A 1,743-nucleotide genomic window follows, 5' to 3' on the forward strand; every position below is an offset into this window, starting at 1 on the left:
ACCGGCAGTGGAAAAATACCAGACCGGCAACCTCATCCACCCGACATCTCCTCAGCCGCGCTGTATGACAAAAAAACCGCAGCACGCGCCGCTCACTTTGCGCACATTTCCCTCTGAAATCAGTTAAAAAAGAAAACGCACTATGATAGCGTCTTTTTCCACATATTAAACCTCCTGTAGCTTTTTAATGAAGCAGAGTGAGGTGACATGAAGGCAAAGCTTCATGTCATATAATAAATCTTGACAGTTATCACATTATTAATTATCACTGGCAGTGAAGTGTGCACATGTGGATCCACGCTGAGCCCAAAAGGCGCAACGACCAGATCCTGTTAATGGCATTATTTCCACGTCCGGCTCCGATGGAAACAATGGCACGTGTTGTCCCTTTATGGGCATGGCTCTCCATTTTGCGCAGAGGCTCTGATTCATACTCAGGTTATGATTAGAGGCTTTTCAACATACACACATTCAAAAACACACACACATACACAAACACGAGACACTTTAACATGTCTTTCTTTTCACTCTCCTTGTCTTTACCTATCCACGAGGCAGTGACAGCCCAGTGCCAGCACCAGACACGAGTCCAGCACTGCAGCATCACTGTCACACCAGCTTCATTATTTATTTATTTGGACCAGGACTGACCTGGTAAGAAATGACGCCTCAGGCCTCAAAGAAAAGACAGTTCTGGCCTTTTTTCCCCTTTTAGATTGAGATCCACACAACTAACATGACAGTAAATGGGTTTAATACTGACTAATTAGCCCAAAAGAGCCAGTGACACTTTCACTACTTTTAATGAAATGAGATTCAGAATACAACCAAAGACAGGCAGTGAGTTGATTCAGTACAAATAGAAAATATAAAAGTGTAAAATCTAAATAACATCTTAAATCTCAGTTTCTTTTTTTCTTTTTTTTAGAGGCTGTGCCGCCTACATCCGGGAGGTGATTTGCGGCTGTCAGTAAATGATGAAGATGCCGGCAGTCTTACCTTTCGAAGATGTGGCAGGAGGCCTGTAAAATCCTTTTCGGTGGAAAAAGAAACAGCAAATGTCCGGACGATTTCTTCACAAAAAAAAAACCTTCTGATCCTTGAGAGTGTTTAAGGTTGAATATGAATACAATGAGGGTTGAATGGAAAGGCCTGTTATCAAACAGGATCTAAGTCAAAACACTGGCTGACACAGTTCAAGTAATAAAAACAGACAGTGTTAGAATAAAACCGACCGACGCGTAAACGCAAAGAATTTAGATTTAGTCACATTAAACCAAAATTCCCAGAGATGCGGTGCGCTCGGAAACAAGACGCTGTTCTGCTGGAGGAGGGGTGGGGACTCAGCCTTTATAAAGATGAGCATTGCATCAGCCCTTTGGATGGAAGGAGGAGGGGTGAGTGTGAGGGACGACGAAAAAAGGAGTGGCTTGACTTTTCTTTTTTTTTTCTTTTTTTTTTTTTTTTACACACACACAGCGGAGACGTGGGTTTGTATACAAACACAGCGGTGACCCAGAGACGGGAGAACCTCAGGAACCCTGCAGAACGTCTTACAAGAGGTTCTGTAGAGGAGGTCGCGTGCCGTTAGAACAAGCGGCCGGGCAGAGTGTGACCAGATGAAGCTCATACACATGAGAGAGAGCGACAGTGAAGCGGAAACGGTGTCTCCCCTCACACCTCCGGGCAGCACTCTGTCCCTTCAAGGCTCTGTACATGTTGCCTGTTTGAATCCATCCTGTA

General features: G+C 44.3%; 1 protein-coding gene across 1 annotated transcript in view; it reads right to left on the reverse strand.

The window, feature by feature from the left end:
* Positions 1 to 1,321, reverse strand: part of slc38a2 (solute carrier family 38 member 2) — a 12,244-nt gene extending 10,923 nt beyond the window's left edge. The window contains exon 1 of the mRNA XM_023409970.2: positions 1,000 to 1,321. The gene's annotated coding sequence lies outside the window, so the exon portion shown is untranslated. The remainder of the gene's footprint in view (positions 1 to 999) is intronic.
* Positions 1,322 to 1,743: the final 422 nt, after the last annotated feature.

This window comes from Seriola lalandi, unplaced genomic scaffold (genome assembly GCF_002814215.2).
Source record: "Seriola lalandi dorsalis isolate HSWRI2012SDOR001 ecotype SW California unplaced genomic scaffold, Sedor1 jcf7180002054410, whole genome shotgun sequence".
In the NCBI taxonomy this organism is placed as follows: Eukaryota; Metazoa; Chordata; class Actinopteri; order Carangiformes; family Carangidae; genus Seriola; species Seriola lalandi.